The sequence below is a fragment of the Calonectris borealis genome, chromosome 3, assembly GCF_964195595.1.
Source record: "Calonectris borealis chromosome 3, bCalBor7.hap1.2, whole genome shotgun sequence".
NCBI classification, from domain to species: Eukaryota; Metazoa; Chordata; class Aves; order Procellariiformes; family Procellariidae; genus Calonectris; species Calonectris borealis.
In genome coordinates this window covers 12819421-12842919 of record NC_134314.1, presented here as the reverse complement: position 1 = coordinate 12842919, position 23499 = coordinate 12819421, and the positions used below count along the sequence as shown (strand labels likewise).

The 23499-nt window shown below is 42.9% G+C and overlaps 1 protein-coding gene across 6 annotated transcripts in view; it reads left to right on the top strand.

The window, feature by feature from the left end:
* Positions 1-241: 241 nt before the first annotated feature.
* VSNL1 (visinin like 1) overlaps positions 242-23499 on the top strand; it is a 90619-nt gene continuing 67361 nt past the window's right edge. The window contains exons 1-2 of one of the 6 annotated variants that reach the window (XM_075145017.1): positions 242-383; positions 933-1066. The gene's annotated coding sequence lies outside the window, so the exon portion shown is untranslated. The other 5 variants (XM_075145021.1, XM_075145018.1, XM_075145020.1 and 2 more) reach the window with 5 other exon arrangements.

Here is a 23499-nt window from a genome sequence, read left to right as displayed (position 1 = left end):
GGGCTTCCCCTCCTCCCTCCCCGCTCCCTCCCGCTCGCGGTCCCTTCCCGCCAACGCGAGGGCTCCACCCGCCGCGCCCGCGCTCCCCCTCCCTCACGCCCGCGGTGGCGGCGGCCGGCCGCGCGCATGCTCGGGGCGCGGGGCGGCGCGTGCGCGGGGCGGCGCGGGGCGGCGGTCTGCAGTGCGGGGCGGGCGGGCGGCGCGCGCGGGGCGGAGCGGGGGCGCGCGCGGCGGCGGCGGCGGCGGCGGCGGCGCGGAGTGAGCTGCGGCGCGAGCGGCGGGCGGGCGCGCAGCGAGGCGCCGTCCCTCCGGCCCCAGCACCCCGGCGGGACCCCGCGGCCCAGCGCCCTCCTCCGCACCGCGGACAGCTCTCGGCGCCCTCTGTAAGTGCGCCCCCGGGGGTACAGCGGGGGCCTCCGGGCTCGGCGCGGGCGGGAGCCTTTCCCGGGGTGCCGGCGGCGGAGCTGCCCGCCGGGCGGCGGGTCGGGAGAGACGGGGCTGCCCCGCGCGGGGCTTTTCCTCCTGGGAAGGCGGCGGGGGTGCGTGCGAGCGCGGCGGGACGGGGGCGCGGCGGGGCTGAGGCGGGGGCTGCCCGGGCGGCGTGGTCAGCGCGGCCGCTCCTTGGCGCTCGGGGATCGTCCTCACCGGGAAAGTTGATGTGCGCGGCTGGTCCTGGCTGCTGCGTGCGCGGGAGTTGTCGTTTCACGGGCGAGATGGAGGGAAGTCGTGTCCGCTGCGATTTGCCGTGAACTATTGCGAGATAAGAGACCGAATCCCGCATCGATCCGGATATACATACCGACAGCATCGCAAGGAAGCGCTGATCTGTCGCTTAATAATTTGCGCTTGGAGATGTTTTGGTGGAAGTGGAAGTCTTTGGCGTTCTGGTTCGTTTGAAGAGAGATCGCGAAAAGGTCGTTATTTTTTTCCAGTAGGGGAAAACAAACAAAAAAACAGACCGTGTGAAACCGAAGAGCAGGAGCAGTCCTCGCAAGGTCATCACACCACTGGGAAGGCAGAAGTGCTCCCCATCCTTGCGATCGCTTTATTGATATTCTTGCTGCCTGTAAGAGATTTTTTACTTTATTATTTTATTTTGGATAACATGCCAGGTGTTTGCAGGGCGGGCCTGGGGTTGCATTTGCGAGTGGGTGCGCTCGCCTCGCCTCGCCCCTCCGGCGGGGTCGGTGCGGGGTGGAGGTGCCGCGCTCCTGCTATTTACTTGGGCATCAGTCGGAGTGAAAATGGAGGTGGGAGGAGATAGCAAAAGCTGGCGTGCGGTCCGAGTCATTTCCCACACGAAGGCGTGAGGAGGAGGAGGGAAAGGAGACGACAGGAGAGAGAATTTCGTTTCCAGAGATCAAAACAAAAGGAGGAGCAGGTTGAGGCAGATCGCGAGGAGCCGTGGGGGAAAGCGAGGCGTTTTCCGCGCTGACCCGCGCGGAGAGGAGTGCGGGGGCTCTGCGGGGGCCGGGGGCGTGCGCGGCCGCGGAGGGAGGGAGGGAGCGCGGGCGGGGGGCCGCCTGGCCGGCGCAACTTTGCGCGCAAGCACCGCTTGAAAATGAGTTGTCCGCCCGCGGGGAGATGCGCTGTGTGTGCGGGGGCGAGGGGAGGCATGCCCGCCCGTGCTCCGGGGGGCTTCTCCCTCCTCTTCCCAACCCCCCGCCGTGAAGGGCTCTTTAGCCCTCGGCCCCCGCCGGGAAGCGCCGGATCCGGGTGGTGCGGTGTCGGGGGAGCGCGCTGGGCACCGCGCTGCGGCGGGGACGCTTCCCCAGCGCACGGGGGTGCCGCGCCGGGACGCGGGGGCTCTGCGCCGGGCGGGGCGGGGCGGGCTTCCCGCCGGCGGGGGCTGCTGGAAGGGCCCCCCCAGCGCTGCCTTCACGCCCGCACAGCCCGCTCGCCGCGCACCGCGGGTCCCTTCGCCCCGCGCCCCCTCACTGCTCCTTGCCCTCGCCAGGGCTGCCCGTGCCGCCGGGTTCCCCGGTGCAAGGCTTCCACACCCCCGCCCGGGGGTGTCCCCAGCCCTCCGGAATCGCCCGCTCTCCCCACTGCTCCCACGGGGCACGCCTCGCCCCCCCCTCCAGCCGGGCGGTCCCCTTCCTGCATGAAGCCACCTGCAAGGTCCCCCCCCACCCCTTCTGCATTCTGTCCCCAACCCCATGAGCCTTTCCTCTGCTGGGGTGTCCCCCCCGGCGCTCCCCTGCCTCGCCCCGGCCCGGGTTGGCTGCTCCGGCCCCCGACGTGAGGAGAAACGGTCGGAGATTGGGGGAAAGGCGGGGGGGGGGGAGCCTGATCTTATGCAACTGCAGACCCCCCCCTTCCCGCCCCTGAGGAGCCTGTTCAGGGGCTTTTCGGAGGTGGGACGGAACTCTCCGCCTTCCCAGGGCAGGGAAGGGGGAGCCCGAGCCCGAGCCCGAGCCCGGCCGTGCGGAGCCTTCGGGGCAGCCGGAGCTCCCGCCCGCTGCGAGGGACCGCCGGGGGCAACCGCGCTCCCAAATCCCGCATCGCCCGAAGCAGCGCAGCAAGGCCGGGGGAGGGGGGCGGCGATTACCTACACCATCGGGCTTTTCGGCTGACAAAGAAACCGTGCAGGTAACAGGTTAATTAAAAAACCTGCCCTTTTCATTAAAATTGAAATGTGGTTACTTGCATGCCAGAGCCTTGGCCAGTTAGCAAAAGGCCAAATGTATGAATAAATTCCATGTTTTTGTACAGAAGATGTTAATGTAGCAGATGTGTTTAAGAGATACAGGTACTCCTCCCAACAATTCTGCTAGCAAAATATTTTTAGCAATATTTTGTAGGGAGTGTTTCTGTGGATAGGTGTTCTCTTCCTTAATGTATTAGAAAGTTCAGCTCTTAGAGGTACCACCACCTCTTTATGAAGAAGATGCACATATTTACTAACAGGAATATGATAAAGAACAGAATCCTCACAGTCAGAGAAAAATAAGTATGTGAGGAAGCTCAGTCTTTGTAAAATTCACTGGCCCTTTCAGAATACATGCTTACTAGTAGTTTGTTTCTATGACACATTTTCAAACTCATTAGTTTTCACTACTACCCTTTTACTTGACAGAATGCCTTTTTTTTTTTTTAAAGAACGCAGTTTATTTAAGAGCATCAGTTTACTTGGAAGGTCTTCCAGTACAGTGTTATAACAGCACTATCCATTTCAGGTTTGTGGACTGCGATCAATTTTAATTAAAACTTTAATTACATTTTGCTTCTCCATTCAAACAAAGCATGAAGTAGTCTGGGCTAATGCTGCTGTCAAGGAAAAATAAGGAAAGATGTTCTTAATCTTCATTGTGTATTATTCCTGCCGTTTAATTAAGGACTGAATCCTTATCCTGTTGGGCTCAAAAAGAACTTAGCCACAATTTTTTCTGACATAAAACTGCATTATTTAATCAATTTTCTACATTGCCCTATCTTCTTGCCCCATACAAATGCATACCCATACATAGAATTACACCACTGATTTTCCACTGATTTTTCGACATGCCTCGTGTTCTGGAACGTCCAGCTATTGACAGCACATCAGCTGTGTCGTCGAGCGACATCTACTTCAGACTATCACAGCATTACGTAACCTCACAACCGCAGAGCAAATGCCAGAGATGTCCCTGCTGCTGTCAGTCCCATTTTACAGTTCCCTATGTGCGCTCCCCTGGTGTAATATACCAGAAGAGTCATAGCTGATATCGCACTGCAGTACCAACCGGAAGAAAAATTAGGCTCTGGCCAGAATGGTAAGGCAAAGTCTAACTGGGATGTGATGGGATGGACGGGGCAGAGCAGAGCGGAAGAGAAGGCTGCCGATTCGGCTTGCAGAAATCAGGCTGGCTGTGTAGGACGGAAGCGATGCAATGAAGCTGGCTTTGGAGCTGTTTGGAAAAGGCGCCGCATGTGTCCCAGGGTGTGACATCCTGCTGACTGCAGCGTGTCCGGGGGTGTGCTGGGGATCCCCCCGTGCCTGCCAGCACGGTCCTTCTCCAGGGCATGGGGAGTGGGCTGCAGTACTGCGCCCTGTTTCTTGTCTTTTCAGTGTGTTGGGATGGTATAGCCCTCTTGACTTTTCTTTCTGTCTGTACTCCCAGTACAGCTGCAGGCAGGATCTAAAGCTAAGAGAACAAATTCCTTTTAACAAACACAGGAATATGGTGAACTTTGTTATGGGAGCTTCCAAAATTGTTTACTTTTCAAGCTGTTGTTCTGGTTCTGTTTTTTAGTTTTGAAATTCTAATTTTATGTCTGGCTGCACTGTGCATTCCTGTGTTTTTTTTGTATTATATCTGTGCCTCACACTCGTACTTTAGGTATTCAGTTCTGTAAATTTTGCAGATTCCTGTGGATTTCCAGAAGTTTATGTCACTTGGGCAAATAATGCTGGCTCATCCTCTAACTGTGAATTAAACAGCAACATAGACTAATTGAAATTAGAGTTAGAAAATTTAAAATATGAGAGGCGCATTTGTTTTTAAAGTACTTAGAATTTAAACACATAGCACTTACCATGAGAAACTGTGCTCTTTGTCTGTGGTGTCAAACATTTTCAGCACTGGTCTTCACCCCTTGTTTTTAATGCATATTGTTTTACCAGTGTGGATTGGGGCTGAATACCCTTTGCCATTAGAGTGGTCTAAAAAGAAGCTTTTTTCAGTGTTTTTGATTGCCAGTGGATTCTGCACTTTAATTTTGTCTAACACTAATAGAGAAGAGCAACCATGTGGTCTTCCTGCATTATTCCCCATGCCTAATTTTGACTCGGACTTCACTGTAATGAACCTAGACCATTTAATCTGTCCCCATTTTCTTGTGGGTCCACATTACCTGCATTTGCATACCTTTTGCCATTCTATACATCCTTTACCTTTCTCTTTGTTCCTTTGGAGTGTAATTTTGTTTCTTCTCTGATCTCCGTGTGCCTTAGTTGCATCTTTGGATGCCTTTTCGCTTTACCAATTATCTTCTTCACTGTTTATTTCCCTTAATCCTTGGGAAAGATCATGACTTACTCTATAGCTTCTCTTCGTGGCATCGCGGAAAGCGTTGCCTGAGACACAAATACAGCACGAGTAGGGAAGGCTATGGGCATATGTAGTGCTGTAAGATGTAAGGATCCAGATGGGCTTCCATCACAGAGAGGCGCTTTCTTACCTCAGCTGCCACTCTTGTCTTTATTCATAGAAAGAGAGAATCTTATCTTTTGAATTTTATACTATTGCTCTGAGAGTAATAGCTATAATCCTTTCCAAAGATAATGAAACAGATAATAAGAAGGGTACTTGTTCGTGGAATACAAAATCTCTGGCTAGTGTTTCAAATCCATAATGCTTTTTAAGCTATGATTTAAGTTGCTAAGAATATATATGTATTTTTTCAATTTGTGTTTTAAACTTCACGTGGACATTATTCACAGGTCTCTGCTTTCAGGAGCTTTTCCATATTTAGATATGAATATGACCCAAAGGACAATAATACACATGTAGGAAATTAAGGCAGATTATTAGAGATGGTCTTATAGCTGAAAGTTGTAAAAAGTAAGTAGTTTCAAGGAGGCAGTTGAAAGAGAAGGAAAAGATAGAAATCACTTGATACTCAATTTCACTGATGTGTTTATAAAAATATCAAGCTGTTTTCCTTTGTGATTACTCAGGGGAGTAATCACTTACTGAGGAGGGTAAGGAACAGCATATGTTTTGTAAGATAACTTGTAAAACCACAGTTAATTGAAATAAACAGTGTTCATTGGGAGTGAGATGACAAATGCATCTTTTGTTGACCTAAAAGTGATGTATTCTGAAACTCTGATATCGAGGACAAAGGAAGAAGTATTACAGAGCTTACCGAAGATTTTCTGCCTGGAACGAACCCCATTAAGTCACATTTTCAATCCCAGACTACAAATTTAACAAATTTAACAATATAGCTTCCCCAATTTCACTGTTTTGAAAGAGCAAGAGTTTGATACATTCTTGAGTTTGTCGCATCTTATGATTTTTGAAGTCATGAGAAGCGATAATTTGAGGAAATCAAGTGGCTCTTTTAAGATAATTATAATAAAATAATTTCCTACTAGGAAGATAAAGAATTTAAAATCACTTTCTTTATCATCACAAAGCTATTTGAGGAAAAATATCTACACAATCAGCATTACAAAAGTCTAAATTGATGTGCAGGAAAAAAACAAGCTGTAATGGTGATTTTTATAGCTTTTACACGAATATATATGAGACACTAAACTTTTTGATTAAAATGACCTTTAATCGCTTTTGACTTAAAGCTGATTTAATTTTAAATGATTGATGATTTCAGAAAAGCATTATTGTTTTTATGCAGCTCCACTGTATAGTTTACTAAATACCAGAAGGAATCACTTTACCTATTTCTTGTTCACTAAGTTAGACCTTCTCAAAGTTCATTGATGAAAAGACGTAAAAACTGAGATCCATGATGGTAAGACTTATAAATGGCATTTTTTTCTGGTCCTACCGAGATATTTTCATACCATAGTTAGGCATAAGAAAATAGTGGAATTTTGTTTACCTCCCGATGAGTTGAATCAACCAGTATAATAACAACAACCAATGGGGTTACCTTGGTTGTTCAAACTTTGATGAAGAATATACTGGCAGCACCGTACAAGTCAAAATGTATACTCAGGAAGAAAACAAGCTGTGATGGTAATTTACAGACCTTTTAGACTAATAAATATAAGGCTCTAAACCTTTTGATGAAAATTATTTTAATTAGTTTTAACTTGTAGCTAAATAGGAAGTTGTGTTCTAGAGGTGAAAGCCTTCAGATACATAAATATTTAACTCTACAAGGGATAATAATGAGAATTTTAGCCAAGTGTCTAGTACAGTGCGTAACATTTGACTCAGCGATACCTCTACCTAGTCTTCTGTTCATGAACCACATATTTTTGGGGAAAAAAAAATCAGTCTTGATTTAAAGACCACAGATAATGGAAAATTTATCTCAGTTCTTCCTAAGTTTTTCTAATAGTTAATTATCCTTAGTGTTAAAACGTACACTTCACGTCTTGGTTCTGGACTTCATGACCAGTTTTTGAGCCAATCAATCCCTGAAGTAGTTGAAAGAATATTAATCTTAAATATGTCAGCTCTTGAGCCAGGTGTGTGTAAAGTATCTATGACCTGATTTTAGTATCTGAAAATAATTTCACAAAGGCAGTATATTACTGGAAATGATTTTTTTTTTTTTAATAAAAGATTAGTGTTCCACTTAGTAGAAAACATTTTTACTCAAAAGTAGGTATTAAATCATTCACTATAAGATAGAATTAAATGGCAGCGAGGAGAGCTGAACATTATCCTTTTGTGGACTGCATTTGAGAATATCTGTGTATTTAATTAGACTTTATTCATAATGGAGTCCTCTAAAATTAGAACATCTTGTTTATAAAAGCTTTTAGAATACAGCATATTTCTGCGTACTCTTATCTGCTATATTTAGAAATACAAAGTAACTGAAGACTCTTAGAGAATGAAATTTGGGATATTAGCAGTTTGAATTAAAATGCTTTTGTTTTTTAACAGAAGTTGATGTACATCGAAACAAATGTAATTTTGATAAGTTAGTAAAAATGACATTTTTACAAGGCCTTAGCACTGAAAATAAAATCAGCTTACATAATGGATAATGCTGCAAAGATTTATTTGTGAAAGTGTTGCTAATATCCAGCACATAACCAGTCGATGTTGCCATAGTTGATGTGCTTTCATTACAACAGAACATAGACTGTACTTTTTTAAAGCAGTCATTTTTAAATTTTTAACGTATAGTTTTTTCAAATGATACAAATGAGTACCGACGTTAAGGAATGGTCTTGAAATACCTGTCTTGAATTGCACTTGGATATGTTAGTACGCTAGGATCTGATCACATCAACTACATCATTGTAAGGTCAAAGGATGCTTTGCTATGTGCTCCAGCAAGCTTGGAATCTGGTCCTTGGCATCCATGCTGAATGAGGAAGTTTAGAAGATTAGCATGCTTTTTGGCCTTGAAATCAGAATATTAGATGTTTTGCCTTGTTAAAACTTTTATATTATGCATCCTTAAATGAGGAGAGTCAGAATCACAAACTGTTTTTCCCATATAAGTACATGAAGTATGTCTGCCGCCTTCTGTCAATGAATTTCTAATGATACAGCTGTATTACTGAAATGCCAGAGTGTTTAAGAGAAGTAGCTACTAAGGCTCTATTTTCCTCCTCAGGTAAGGTAAGTAGATCACAAAGCAGACTTCATCATTCTTCATTAAAAAGTTTTGTTTACGAGAGCTGTCTCTTGCTATGGTACACATTGGGCAAGTGCTTAGCTATTCAGTTCAATGGCTATTTTTTATTTATTTTAATTCTTGTCTGGGGAAATAGGAGGGTTGGAAGGGGTTATGATTCTTTCTATTTTTCTCAAGTGCCTGCACAAAGAAGTGCAACTGAAACACGGATCAATAAGTAATACTGGTTTCTACATGGTTTAAGAACTGAACATTACTCATCTGGGCTTCCCAGTCTGTTACATGAGAATGTAATCTTGAAGTGTCAGCAGATACTAACTCTGCCTCACGTCTTATCTTATCCTTCAGCTTTTACTGATCCCTTTTTTCCTCCCTTTCTGGTTCTGCTTCCTCTCTTTGATTCTGCTCCAACAATCTCCTGTTGCCTAAGAGTCTCCCTCTCCTTAACAATACCTGGCTGTGCATGTTTCACCATGGTGGATGCTCTCTTCATCTTGCTTTTTAACTGTGCTTTTGTGTTTGTTTTTTAGACTATGAGCTTTATAAAACAAGGATCTGGCCTTTGCATATGTTCTAGGAAGTGCAGCTGTATGTATATTTACAGTGCTATAAAGGTAAATATCTTTATTAAAATTTTAACAATATAGGAGATGTTGTAAATACAACCTGTGCAGAAAGATAAGGTGCACATTCAGGGATTTCATGGAGTGACTTTGAACCAATCCATGTCTGATTGATAGCAGCGACTGAGTCCATCTCTTGCAAAGCTAATTAGGATACATTTATTCTGCAGTCGCAAGGTTGTGAATGAAGTATGCTGACATACTCAAACTAGCCCTAAACCAAGTGTGTGATGGACCTGCAGCAAGCCAGACGCAGCAGTACAGCGCTTAGCATGGCTTATGTGCTCAGATCTTCATCCTGCCCTTGAGCAGGTTGCACAGCCTACGCCACGTTCTGCTTTGCCCCGGCGGGGCTGTTTGCAGTGGCAAAGCCAGCGAGTTAAAAGCTGGCTCAGGCACACGCTCTGCTCCAGCTGCAGGGGCTGCAATGTAGATACACCCTAGAACACGTTCTAAACAGCTGGGTTTGTATCCAAATATCTCTAGACTGATATTTTCAAAGAGCAGTCTTTAAGAAGTCACAGTACAATGTGAACAGATGTTGAATACTGCTGTGTTCTTTCTGTGTGTCTGTCTGCTTTGTCCATTGAATCACTCTCTTCAGTGCCCTGACTCCCCGTACCTTAGTGCAAGGCCCAAGATGTAGCTGCTTGCAAATCTGTGCAGTAGGATCGGGGCCTATGTATTTCTTTTAATTTTTTTTTTTCTGGGTTGTGTAATGTCGGGCTAGGAAGATGTAGGCGACTGAAAATGTTGCAGTAATTTAGCATAACATATTCTGTGTTTTTTATTTCTACATACTGTTATCAATGGTCCTTCTATCAGTATGACATAGTAATGCCATAACATCTATGTTATTAATAAGCTTAACAAAATCTATTAATGTGAGTTCTTCAGCCACAAAGCAGTTTGCTTTCTTTAGAGAAGAATGAGCTGGAGAACTGTTTGCAAGTTAATTGCTCATAAGATGATACATTACCTTAGATTACTACCTCCTTCAAATATTTTTCACTATTATTTTCATCATATGCAATTATAAATAAATGAGAAACAGTTTAACAAGGTTCTGAATTGTTGCATGAGAAAACCATGGCAAACATAAAATAATAAAGTAATTCATATTTTGGTATCAGACAGTCCTATCATTGCTTTGTATTGCTGTTGTTTTAATTTAAAAAAAATCCTGCAACTTCATCTGCTTCAAGTATGTGAAAAATACCTATGTCCAACTATGGCTTGAGTTTTAGTGGGTGTCTTATATTCCAGCTGAGGAGAAGACAGAAAGATATTTTGAAAATTCCACTTTTTTCCATATAAATTGCAAGGTGTTGCAATATGTGACTCATTTCAGCTGTATGCACCCCCTTGTTGCCAATAGGAATGTATTGGTGATGACCAATAAAAATATATCAATGTCAGCTCATCTACAGATAAAAGAAAGAGTTCATGAAACGGTCAAGGTTGTTCTGGGATTATATGTAGCAGAGATATTTGGAGATTGTAATTCTCAGTGTCGCCCAGTAAACCCAACTGTTTACTGTTGTCAGCATTGATATACTCAGAAGGGCTTCAACATCCGAAGCTGTGTGAGACAACTACATATTCCCTATTTCTGCAACTCTGCATTTTGTCGCTGAGGATAGTAATTTATGAGATTCCCAATTCTAGTAAGACCTACACAGCAGCTAATAGCCATTTCAGTCTTGTACTTTTGTTTTCCATTGAAAATACCTTTAAGAAGTCTGCAGAAATTGGCAGTTTTTCATTTGTTCTGAATGATCAAAGTTAGTGGTATCACTCTGGACACTTGAGTAATGAGGTACTCTTTTGCAAATGTTGAATCTAAGAGAATGAAGAAAAAAAAAATACAGGATTGTATTCACACAAGTTATAGGGGCAAAGTCACCGCATGTCAACCGTGGTATGGTAATTGGCCATGGTGCAAAAATTGAAATTACAGTAAAAGTGACTTAGATGTGGTTGTACAGTGAAAGGAAAGGTATGCCATCAGTGGGCAGTGGCATTAGCAGCGATGTTGACAAGCACAGACATCAGGAAATATTTAGGAGCAAATGGAAGGGTGACTTGATGGTGCTTCATTATTAAAAATTCCCATAGAGTTGAATGTGAACTGGAAATTTCTTTTCTGAATCAATCCCACCCTGAAGTAGCTGGCCCAGAGTCCAACGCCATACAAATACAAGGACTCATTCTGTGAGGTGATCTGCCAGATCCCTACTGGAAGAATTGGATCAGGGAATGGATTTGAATAGTGCAAAGTACATTCTGAACAACCAAAACACTTCTGCGAGTGATTAGAATTAAATACATGGGAAAAGCTATTGGTCTGAACACATAGAGTTGACTAGAAATGTAGGTGTAAGTGTTCAGCAAGCTCAAAGCCTAAAGGAGATGAGACTTGGGGAAAAGGAGAAGGTGTGATCGTGAATCATGTCAGAGATGTAGGCAGGACCAGCTCTGTGAGGATTTCAGTGCTCTGGAGAAGACATGATAAATGTATCAATAAGGAAGGGGGAAGTGAGGAAAAGGAGTAGGACAGCATTTGACGGTAGCAGAAAGTAAAGATGTCAGCATCTAAGAAAGACTGAGAGACTGAGGAGTGGAGAACCTCTCACAAAAGAGGTGATTAATTCAAAATGGAAAGTTACCAACAGTTTCACCCCTTTTCACAGTTTATAGGTGTTGTGAGAAAACTTTGCTGGGAAAAATGGAGTTGCCAGGAAAAATTGAATTTAGTTATAAATCTAGCTGATTCTTGCCACTTTTCTCTGAACTGCTTCTTCGTATGTAATGGTAGCCAAGCCCTACCAGACTGTAGTAGGGCAAGAGCATTCGCTGAGTTCGGTGCTTAGAGGAGGCCGTACCCAGGTGCCAGTGGCTAGCTAGCTGAGCTGTGGTAGCTTTTTTATACGTATGTGTGAGTGAGATGGGCGACAGATGTAGCTGTTGGGGAAGAAGAAGGGGAATTGAGATGGTTTTAAGTCATATACAAGTAAGTCCTAAAAATGACCAGAGAAGCACCCCTAGTGCAGTCTCCCTCTGGCAGTGAGTTCTGTGTGGGTGCAGAGGAATTTGCTCCTCTAGAGGCGTTTGGGTCATGAAACTAAGTGGGGAGAAGGATTGAAAAATAAAACGTGAAGCATTTGCATAAGACTTTATATGTTCTCTCATCATATGATTCATTGATCGTATGACTGAACTGCTGCTTTTAAAAATCCTGCTTTTCTGCAGTGAAAAAGCTGTTAGTTTGGGGCCCTGATTTTGAAGTATTTAAATGACAAGTTGCTCATTGTTTTGCATTTGTATTTATGTGCCATGTAGTTTTTCACTGCTGATGTCAGTTTTGAACGGGATATGACACCTACAGTATTGGCAAATTTATAGAATTTGACATGATTTCATTCACATTGTATTACATGATGAAGAAACGTGACTTGTCCAAGAGCTTTTAGAAAATTGATGGCAAAACAGAGGATGGAATCCAAGACCCTGATTCTCATAGGGAATTGTAGACCATGTTTTACCTATTTGCTTGATCACAGTGCTATAGTGAAGTTCCTTTCGTGGGAGGAACTCAGTTTGCACTGCTAATTTGAAAGAGGTTGGGCAAAACCTCGAAAACCCTATTTCTAGTTGTTACAAGTGAAGGTGGAAAAACGTTTGGCATTTGTGTAAATTTTTCACCGATAAGCTACAAGTGTTTCACTCCTGTACATCAGTAAAGGCCAATCTTTTCCTCAAAAGAGTTGCCCATACAGTTCAGGTAGTGTTCCCATGTTGATGATTGTCTTCTGCATCTGGCAGTGAGACGACTAATACAAGATCTGCTGATGGAGTGACCACATTTGGGGTTTGAAAATGATGAGGATGCAGACCTAGAAATTTGGGTGAAAACAATGTCCCATTGGACTTTTGGTGTGACACTGGTCTGTCCCAAGTGAAACGCGACATCTGAGTACCCCAGCACCAGATGATCTATGTTCCTGGCAGCGGGAGGATGAATGGTGGCACCAGCGTGGGCTGAGCTCTCCATCCAGCGCAACCCAACCTTTCCCGGGTGGGTCGATATGGTCACTGAATCACATGCATCTGCTAGAAAGGGAAGCTTTCCCTGTTGCCTCGCTTCCCTATTACCACCTATTCCTTTGTGGTTTATCTCACCAAAACATCCTTTTTTTCTTTTCTGGGGTGAAGGGGCATGGCCAGTTTTCTTTTATAATGCCTTGCACATGGCTATCCAAATCCTAGGGTATACACAAGACATTAGGCAAGGAGATGTTTCCAAAAATGAGAGAGGTTTTCTTTGGAGGGTATAACCCTTTTTGGCAGCAGAACTAGATTATGTCAGATTAAAATCACTATGTAATTGTCCTCCCATGGAGTAATGGGACCAATACAGAGCTGTGATTATGGACTCTCTGTGACCTGCTCCTGAGGCTTGTCTTTCCTCTTGGCTCTCTCAGATACTTGGTATGAAGCTAAACAGTGCAGTTGTTTAGTAATATTGGCTATCCTTATAAATTCTTACACAAGGAAGTACTTGTGTGTAGTTGATGAACTAAACATGAAATAGAATTATTAATGAACTAAAGGTAATAATTATTGTATACTTTAAATTTAAATGATTAGGCCACCACCAGTCTAATTTTGGAATATTTATAAAGTGGAAATAAGCAGGTATTTACATCTCTCCCAGGTTCCTATGCTTTTGCTGCTGAGATCTCAGTTGGGTGGTGTTGTGATGATGATGATCCACTTGGACTAGAGCTGATGAGGAAGTGGGCTGCAGAGCACGGATTGGGCTCTTCAAGTAGATAGTGAGGAGATGCATGTCTCCGTTATCTCTGAGTTTTAATTACATTGGATTAATTACATTGCTATATTACATTTACATACAATTATTACATCAGTTTTAATTATCAGTTTAGCCATAGTCCTTGACATATTTTTTCTTCTTAGGTTTTTGCATAATAAAATACAGGTGTCAGCACTCCACTACACATATGAAAACTGCTCATGTACACACAGTTGTCAAAGTACTATGAAAAAATAAGGTCCCAGATCAGTTTCCTGTTTGGATTTGGAGTTACCCTTTAGAAAGAAGCCAGCAACTGACCTTTTCTCAGTTGTATGCTTTATGGCAGACTATAAAATGGTAGAGGTCTCCTATAATTTATAGCTGAATTCCATTTTAGACAGGCTTTGTGGCTTTCCCCCTTGGACACGTGAAGCATTACCTAGAAATCAGTTTGACTGTGAATAAAATGGAATGTGAAGATTTCTCAGTACGGTGCAGTAAACAGGCATAACCAGTTACATTCTGCTAATCTATGGGTTGTGCCCGAGATTTGTCGCTACAGTAAGTGTTGGCAGAAATGACTATTATCTGTTCTTGCTTGTTCCAGAGGGGAATGGGTGTAACACTGTAAAGACTGACATCTGGTAAAAACAGTTTTTTAAAAAGTGCTAGAACAGAAGAAAAGGAAAGGTACGTATTTTATGTGGAATGGTCCAGGAGTTGTGTGTTGCTTGTTTTTCCTTTGAAAAATCTCTGTTTCTTTGGCCAACTGTGGGTGATCGTTACTTCACATTTATTATTATGGCAAAATATTTAAAAGTGGAGTCATTTGAGCACCAATCACACTGGATATAAGCCAATTCAACTCCATCAGGCTCCATTGAGTTGTTATTAAGTGCTGTCAGCCAAGTCCACATTATGGAAGACAAAAGATGAAAATTTGCCATATGTAAGAGTTGGTTGTACAATTTTTTTTCAGCATAGCAAGACTCCGGAGCTCGTACAGCAAACTTTTCAGCTTAGGTGTGTATTCTGAAAGTAGAACTCCACAGTGTGGCGGTTTTTCAGCAAAAGAGCTTGCCAGTTTTATTCTGTACCTGTATTTTCAGACCGTTCAACGGGACTTTTTATCACTCTAAATGAAAAATTTAAAGGTATGGTTTAGCTGTAGTGGGACTTTGGCTGGAACAGCCCTACATCCCATGGCTGGCTGAAGGGGCTCAGTCACTTGATGCTTCGCTTATTTTTCTGCCTGAGGCACTTTGACAGCACATGACAGCACATGCTGTGTCACTGCAGTTTTGCTTGTTCCCAGGGGGGCAGATGAACCAGCGCGGAGGCAACAGCGCTCACCCTGCCTCCTCCTGGGCAGCATGCATCCATCAGTAGGCCAGGCAGCTCCCTGCACTCTGCCATTCCTGCAAGGATTTCTCCAAATCTTCCTTCCGCTCAGCCAAAATAAAAGCAAGCCTCGAGGAGAGGAAAGGCAGAATATGGCTGGTGGGAAGCAGCAAGCAGCCCTTTCTGCGGTGAGCAGATGAAGCAGCTGTTCAAAAAGGAGATTATGATAGGAATATATGCTGCACTAGCATGAAGCTTACGCAACCTGTCTAAATTTTTTCTCTTAAGTTTATCAGATGGTTTCTTCTGGTTTTGTGTCAGGTGATAATCTCCTGTGCATCTGCGTTGTATATATATTAGCTCATGTCTAGACTGCTTTGGAGTGAAATAAGTACTTCCTTGGTTGGGGAATGGAGGGTGTGGAGTAAAGCACAGAGGGTGCTGCTGGGGTCCTGCTTCTGCATCTGGTGTGGGCACAGCCTGCTGGCACCAAGCCTCTGCCTCGGGCACGTTGGGGAGAGCCAGGGACGTGCCTGGGAGCTGGGGCACCGTGGCCCTCCAGCACACAACTCGCCTCAGCACCCGCCGGTTTAATGACAGCTGGCACCTACCTTCGAAGACACTTGAAGTGAATAAAGACCCGAAGACACCACGGACAGCTTGAAGGATAACCTGTTTTTCCTAAGACAAAAACATCCCGCATCACTTATGCTCAGGTCACAAGTTTAACCTCGCATGTCCCCGAGGTCTGTGTGAAGCTTTGAGGAAGAGTTTCTTACTCAGCTATTTCTCACACAGACTCAGGATATCATGCCATTACCTCTGCTCTCTCAGTTGGCTCCAGAAGAGCCTAACTTACTTTTCTCTACATTATTTGTGAAGAAATTTGCAAAGCTACCTTGTATCTCTGTGCAGAACCTCTGTATGGTATAATATGGAGTATATAAAGTTTATAAAGTATTCAGCACCAGTGTGCATAGCTTGTGTGGGGATCTGTGGGGAATCTTTTAAAATAGATTTAATTTAATTTAAATTTAATTTAATTTAAATCTTTTAAAAAGGAATCTACAGCTCACTGCAGGATCTTTAACAATTTTGATTATTTTTATGTGGTAATCCTCCTTCCAGTGCACTTCTGATAAAATCCCATAGTAGAATCATTTCTACGATTGATTATCCATTAGAATCAATAATAAATAATATGAAATTCCTTTCTGTAAGTATCTAGGTCCATGGATCTTACACCTTCTATGTAAAATGAGAGATCATGTTTAAGTAGCAAAGTGAATAGCAAAGAGAAGCTCTCCTGTTCCTGATGTTCTTTGGGAAAAGCTATTCCAAAATAATTTCATGTGTAGATACTCTTAGTCTAGAAAATTGTTATTCTCTGGAAACACAGCTATGTTAATAAGATGCTTTTCTGAAGAATAAGAAAGGGATGAGAGTGTTATTACCTTGAATTTCTCAGGAATACCTTTTGTAGTTCATATCCACTACCGATTTTAGTCTGAATTAATATGCAAGTATAGGCATGTCCATAGTGATTGAGCTATTAGAAGAGTTTGGAAGAATTACAGAAACTTGAAAGATGGCAGTTATCAAGGCAGTAAAAGCAACTCTCTATATGGAAGAATAGAAAGCTAAGCCTGAGCCTGAAACCACAGCTCCATAAATGGACTTACTGCACATCGTGTTCCTACCCACAAAATCCAGGAGGTAATTACCTGGCTTAATCAGGCACAAAAGAAGGGCTGTCCCAGGAAGAAATTACCTCATCCTGAGGTTGGAACTAGGACAAAACTTCCTGGCCCTGAGAAAGGTGTATTTACCTTTCTCAGGGTTTCCATGCTGTGACAGCCCACTCATGAGGCAGTTGGTGGTTAATATCTCCGTTTTGTCTCAGTGACGCAACCAGCCTCAATTCTTTTTCCGAAAGCTCAACGTTGTCTGAAATGCCACCGTGTGACCCGTGGAGCTTGCTGCTCGGGTAAGTGAAGCTTGAAGGACAGCCTACGCAGTTTCCAGGGTGTAGGAAACATTAGGAAATACTGACAAAATCAGTGTGATGAAATAAATAGTATTCTCCGGCTGCTCTTTGTCTTACTTTGAAAACATTACTTTTTATGGCCACAGTTTTCCAGTGGGAACACTGAATGCAGTTCAGGACCAGCTTTGTCTAGACTTCCCTTGGTCCTAACTCCAAGAAACTATTTGGCTCCTTGTTCACTGTAACAGTGCTAGAATTAAATTCTGTTTTTTGATGGAAAATCACCCCGATTTTGTGCCAAAGGCTGCTAATGCTAGTGCTACATTAAAGATCCACATCAGCGTTTTTTGATGGATAAGTAACTGTTGCATTACTTATATCTGTATCTAATATCGTAACTCAGGTACAGCATTTGTGGCACATTTAATGGTATTTAGTTATCTAAAAAGTGCTCTGTCAGAGCATATCTCTGTCAGAGATATCTAGGTGGTGGATGTAGTTTTGCTATTTATATCATAGTGTTCTACAAATACTAACAGCACTGCGCTTCAGCGTGATCTATAGCCATAAACCTGTAAAATAACTCCCAACAGTTCATCTTGATAGTCTGTTGAAATTGAACTGCTCTGACTATACCCCCTTCAGGCTGACTGCCAATCTCATATTTTATCCTGAAATTCCAGGAGGAGACACTCAAAATAAACACTACACTAGAAACAGCTTGCATTATCTTTAAGGTAGTAGCTAGCATTGGTTTCACTTTAGCCTCTCCGTGGCTTTCTTCTTTTGAAAATCCATGAAGTTTGACCTTTTGGATACATTTTGCTCTTATTTATCCCCCCCGTTGTCTACAGTGGGAACTGAATGGATGTAGCTGAGAAGAGAATGGGTATATCGTAGATGCTAACCTGTTATGACTAAATTATACCTGTTAGTCCCATGTTGCCCAGCACCAGCCACTTTATATAGTGCATATCTCCTCACTAGCTTGCTTTCAGGGTAGAAAAATACAGCTATTGTATTTGTGTTCGAGTTTTTTTAGGAGGGGAAAAAAAAAAAGCAACCTGGAAATTACAGGATTATTCCAGGCACCATTTCAGAGATGTTCAGCTTTTTGTTCTGCAAATGCTTTTTTCTTTGCTACTGCTTTTGAAAATAAGCTGATCTTGTAATTCGCTATTAAAGCCTAAAGGGGAATGTGATCAAAATAACTGATCACCAAGGTCAGTATACCCTTGAATCAGAGAGGTTTGCTAATTTTCAACTTCAGTGTTTTTCAGAAAGTAGTGTGTTTCGCAAGAATAGAAGAGGTAGAATGTAGGATTGGGACAATATGAATGCGCACACAGTGCTGCCAATGAAAGCAAAGCTTGCAGGTCTAATTTTAGGCTTTTCAGCCTTGGTATTGTTCCTTACAGTACAGTTATTTTCCATATGATACAAAGCAGTCCTTTTTTCAAGTTTTATAAACTGCTGTAGAGAGCAAAAGCAAGGACAAAGTGAGTATATGTCATGGTTGAAAGTAAATTGAAGTTTAGCTAAGGCTGAGGTTAGCAATGATTGCATATAATTTCTATATTCAGAGGACAATTCTTTAAGAAAAGCAAGAATCTAGAGAAACGTACCATGAGACCTGGAAGTAAAGAGAGTTATACGGTGGCTGAACTGGGACCCTTGGGTGTGACGGGATTTGCTTCAACGTGTTTAATTAATTTACCCTGTGCTTAGATGCATAGTAACTTAGTCCTCTTAAAATGAAGGACTTAGGGGATATCTACCTATCTCCAGGTGCTTGAAACTAAGCATTGTAGATGCAGTGGGGGTGTTACAACTAATTCTTTATGTAACACCAGATAGATGCTGTTTTCTAAAGTTGCCTTTTACTGATACATTCATACAAAATGAGTTTATGGAATTATGGAAATATGATACTGTAGAAATGCTTGTGTTCTTTCCTGTATGTGAATTACCAAGGACTGGAACCACTTGGTACTAAGCCATTCCCCATGGCAGTGTCAGCAAGTCAATAGTACTAACCTGTCAAAACTATTAAAAATACCTTTAAAAATAATAAAGTTAACATAGTCCCCATTTTTCATCCAAGAGAAGCTTATTAACTGAATGAACGTGTGACAATGGCCATACAAGGGCCAGAGAAATCGGAGAACATAAAGCTGTGTGATTTTTGTTAGTAAATCTGGAATGTTTGAAACAGGTTGGTAACTGGCTGTATTGGCAGAAAGACAATTTCTTGGGAAGAGTCTGTGCAGGGGCTGCTGTAACGTCGAGCCGGTATTTTATCCCACAAATTCAGCCAAGATCTACTGCCTCCTCACTGGACTTCACCAGCCAGGTAGTACCTAGGTATTGAGGATTGAAGCACAGTTTGGCTGTGGGCTCTGCAGTTGTCCCCGAACTGGGAGAGTCAGCTCAGCCTGAGCTCAAGAGATGGAATTTTTTTTCTTGCCATTCTAGCTGTCTAGAAGCTAAGTGTTTAGTCTAAACTAATTGTGTAGGCTTTATCGTTAGTCAAACAAGAGTAGGCATCTCCAGAAAGCAATTAATCCCACTTATCTTGCATATATACTTTTAGAATGAGATGAATTGCCTCTTGGTGAATTGGGTGCCTGTTCCTCTCCATTGCGCATTGGAGCCTTGATGACTAGTTTAGATTAGATATCCCACTTCTAATGGCAACCCCCCAGGTAGAAATAACCTGGATTCATCAAGTTCCCTGCTACTGACTATATAATAAGTTCCCTGTTACTATTCTGTGCATGATTTGTGGATGGTGTGTTAGAGAAAGAGTCTTCTCTTGGTTTTCTTTGCAATCATTTCAAATTGGCATTAATAGTACAATTGCTTGGTTTTCTGTAGTCCCTGGTCACATGAAAGTTTTAAAAATTGTGTCTGATTTTTGTTATTTACTGTCATCATCAATGGTAAAAAAACCATTTTCATTCCGTTTCTTAAGGGAACAGATTAAGTTATAGACTGACAGTTTGATGTCCTGGATTCTGGCCATGTTCTCGGAGTCATAAATCAACCTAGCTCCTTTCAAGTTACAGAAAAATAATATTTCTAAAAAAGTTTGGCGCACTGATACTGGAATAGGGTGCAAGTATGACATCAGCGAAGAATGAGCAGACTGTTGAGTGGCTTTATTTGGTGGCACGCACTTATTTGATGGAAACTTCAAGACAGTAATAGGTTGGTTGGTTGGGGGATTGCAGCTCCTCAGGGCTTTCCCATGCCTGTCAGATTTAAGATTTTTTTCCTTTTTTTTTGCCAACAGATCTCTGCAAGCAGAGCAGAGGAACGAATTGATTGTTCCTCTTAACCTTAAAAAGGTTTTTCCTAGATGTTCTGAAAAGAAGTCTAAACTTCTCAAAAAAACTTCTCAGGCTAGTTTTTAAAAGAGAAAGTACAAATGCAAGTGACATCTCTGACCCCAATGCCTTTTCCATTTCCATCTTATCCTTTTGTCAGGGGCAGATTGGCAGCAGCAAGAGTCAGGTTCATTTCTGCATTTGTTCAGGGAAAAACAAACAAACAAAACCAGTTCAAGCCTCCACCCAGAAACCTAGGCGATGAGATGGGTGGACAGTGGTGTCTGCTACAAGTGACACACAAATAGGTTCACTCAACACTGCTTTGTTAGGCTTGGAGAAGAAGGGATATAGAATAACATGTAGAAAATAAAAGTAACAACCTCTCTCCCCAGTAGTTTGAATTCTCTTTTTCTACTTGAGGATATCAAAATTAATCTCTTCCTTAGGGATATTAACTCCTCCCACACTTCTTCCTCTTATGCCACTTTTTAGGTGATTAGATTCACCAAGACCCTTTAGGATCTGAAAACGTTGTGCCGTGCGTCTCACTCACCGTTACCGCTAATGAACGTAGCTGGTTCTCCTGCTCTTCCTGCCCCCTGACAGCTCCTCTCCGTGAGCGTCTTCTCCTCCGACTAGTCCACAGTGATTTTGGGTAGTCGGAGGACTACACATACACATACAAACCCACATGTGAGGGAGGCATTTGTATCAGTCCTGCCTTACTCCCTTCATCTGCATCTCACACCTGTAAATCGGTGTTTCTCAGATGGCTGCCTTGGGTTGTTTAAGCTTTACACAACATAATTATAAGATGCATAATTCACTTAACTTTACAACCTGTTTTTTAACATGAAATGCTCTCAAATATTGTATAGCGTGCAGCATCATTTAAATGTGCTGAGGCCTGCCCCTGGTCCCTCCCGTTCAGCGGCCGCCCCTCTGCAAGATGCTGACAGCCCTGCTGGCAGCCTGGGCGTCCATCCCTCTCCGCTCATCGGGAGTGGATGTGTTATCTTTGTGCCTGAAGATGCCAAGGTTGTTTAAATGTCAATACGATGTTGCCCAGATGAATTTCTCTGCAGTTTAAGCAAGCCTACCTCTTTTTTTTTCCTTATGCATACACCTTGCATGTTATGAATAGCTGCTCTCACTGCTTTTGCTGATGAAAAGACAAAAAAGGAAAAAAAAAAGTGCAGATAAAACACCAGGGGTGATGAGAATTGGCATTGGGTAGGGAATAAGAGCCAGGTAGAAAGGAGGGAGGGAAGGAAAGTGGGAGAAGGAGTCAGGATGAGCTGGTACAGATTTACTGGGACTGGCTTGGCAAGCGTGCTGCCAGGGAGGGGGAGGAAGCCAAAGGTACAGGGAAAAGATTGGACAAGGAGGAAGAAGAGGGACAACTTGGGGCTGAGATTCACAATCAATTTACTGTTACCTAATCTGACAGCAGAGGCATGGTAATACAGTGTAGACGCTCTTAATGCTAAGCATGTCTGCGTAAAACCAGCTTAGCCTATATTTATTGCATGTGTACATCTATATACGTGTCGTTGTTTCTCAGCAACGTTATAGCCAGTAATTTTACTGGGCTATTCAGGCACGTTCCTTACCCCACTCTGTTAATGTGCGCTCACAGCTTGGCACTCACAGCTCCCCAGGACTAACGTTAATATGACATATGATTATTCATGTGCCTGGCTATTTTTATGAAGAATCAAATGCCAACCTGAATGTTTCACAGTGGCAGTGTGTGAGAAATTGCGACCTTCAAAACGCTGAGAAGTGGTACCACGTAAAACAAGGCATGGATGCACAGGCTAGCATTATGAAGTTCAGTGCCTGGCCTGCTTTGTATGCTGGTGTCATATTCTTAGAAAGTAGAGGGGACAGAGTTTAAGTTGCATTTTGAGCAGGGAATGCAACAGCTAAATACTTCAGATGAGATTTGAATAGCTATTTAGGTACTTGATGAGATTTCATAAGAGCACTCAGGCTGCCAGAGGGATGGTTGATACATTTTATACTGAACGTCACCTTGACTTACTTGAATAGAAACGAACCAAGGCAATTAGACAACAGCATCTACATTAGCCAGTAGTCCCGGCCTATAGAAGTCCTTGCATGTCTTTGTAAGTCTGGCTCCTTACACCACTTGCCTTGAAGCCTACATTTTGCCATTCCAAGGTACATGCATTTTCCCACAGAATATAATACAGTTTTTATAAGTGAGAAAAGAGATTTTTGATCCTTTTCCCTGAATCTGTTTCTTGACATACGCTCACTCCCCTCCCCTTTTCCTTGGCCTTAGTAACGGCGCTGCTCTGGTCAGAAAAGATGAAGAGGTTTTTTCCACCATGAAAAAGCAGGCAGATTTCCTGAATATCATTTGTTCTGTATTCCCTTTTGTCTTGGAGATTGAAAAATATTGGTACCGAAAGTCCATCATTTGGAGTCTTGTTCAGTTCCAGAGGAGATTCTGTAACAGGTTCTCTTCATACCGAGTCTTTTTGGAGTAGTTTAGGAAAAAAAAAAGAAAGAAAAAAAGAGTGCTACAACTATAACCAGCTCAAACAATTCTTTGCCTTCTGGCAGCCAACAGTTTTTATATTGCGTCCTCTGACTTGATTTACTAGCTGTTCCAAGCTCCTGGCAAGTGCCACAATAGCTTTTAAGATTACTCTGTTTCTTGCTGCTGGGTTTTGGGGATTTGGGGATTTTTTGTTATTATGTATTTTATTCCACTGTTCACCTTATTCCTAAACTGTATCCTTCATTTCCTTCAACTTTTCCCCTGTATTGTCACACCAGAGAGAGTTAACAGCTCTACCAGTGCAGCATTTAGCATAAGCAGGGCCTGATCCAACTATAGACCTAGTAGATTATCTGTTGTTTTAAAGCTTTAAATCAAGACCAGGTGCCTCTCTACAAACTGTACTCTTGTTCAATGACAAAGACTGGAGATGAACCAGGAATTTGTCTGTGAAATTCTACTATTTCCGTCCTAAACGATCACAACACTTCTTCCCAGGTTGTTAAAATACATGAATCTATGAAATATTTTATCAAGTTTTTAGCCTTTAATGATAGCAACGTGTTTAAACCATCTTCTATCTAGTTTTG